We start from the raw sequence: 684 nt of genomic DNA on the forward strand, positions 1-684 counted from the left end.
TCTCTAGCAACCGCGGGGCTGCAGCCCACCGCGGTCCGGTTTTCTGTGGGGGTTTTCCTTCCCCGTTGCCGGCGTTCGCCAGCGATCCTCAGGTAGGGGCCTCCCTTTCAGCCGAAACCGAAAGGTACTGCCGCCGGCCTTCATCGGATCGCCGGTACCCCTCCACCACGATAAGGTGGCGGCATGGAGGGGAAAAGAAGTGCACGCCTTTTGCGCTCTTCTCCCACCCGTGGTTCTAGGCACCGGCACCCCCAGCGGTACGCTTCATCGATAGCTCAGGTAACACCCCTTGGTGGAACCTTCATCGCAGCGGGGCCTAAGTGCACAGCGGCCTTAGCCTAACGGATCAGGGGGCGTGGACCCCCAGCGTTGCCATAGCGGATCACCGGCGCGCCCCCCGTTGCAGACTATCACCGGCCACCGTGCACCCGGATATCCCGTTCTCCGAACGAATCACTGAGAAGTGTAACTCCAGTTCCTTTTCCTACGGGTGTTGCGGGAGAGGTTGCCTGAGGGCGCGATCGCAACCGCACCCACACGCAACCAACCCGCCCCTCTTTGATACTAGCTTTGCTGCTCCCCCAGCCGGGACTATATCCCGGACTTACGGGACAGCGACGCGGCCAGTCCCTCACGTTGAGGTTTTCCACTGGGACACAGATCAAGGCAGCGGCCACGCCGGGC

General features: G+C 62.9%; 1 protein-coding gene across 1 annotated transcript in view; it reads right to left on the reverse strand.

The window, feature by feature from the left end:
- The window catches only part of LOC116853523, a 6,607-nt gene that overhangs the window by 4,123 nt on the left and 1,800 nt on the right, over positions 1-684 (reverse strand). The window lies entirely within an intron of this gene.

This window comes from Odontomachus brunneus, unplaced genomic scaffold, assembly GCF_010583005.1.
Source record: "Odontomachus brunneus isolate Ranch 3 - 2012 unplaced genomic scaffold, Obru_v1 Obru_scaffold_345, whole genome shotgun sequence".
Classification (NCBI taxonomy): domain Eukaryota; kingdom Metazoa; phylum Arthropoda; class Insecta; order Hymenoptera; family Formicidae; genus Odontomachus; species Odontomachus brunneus.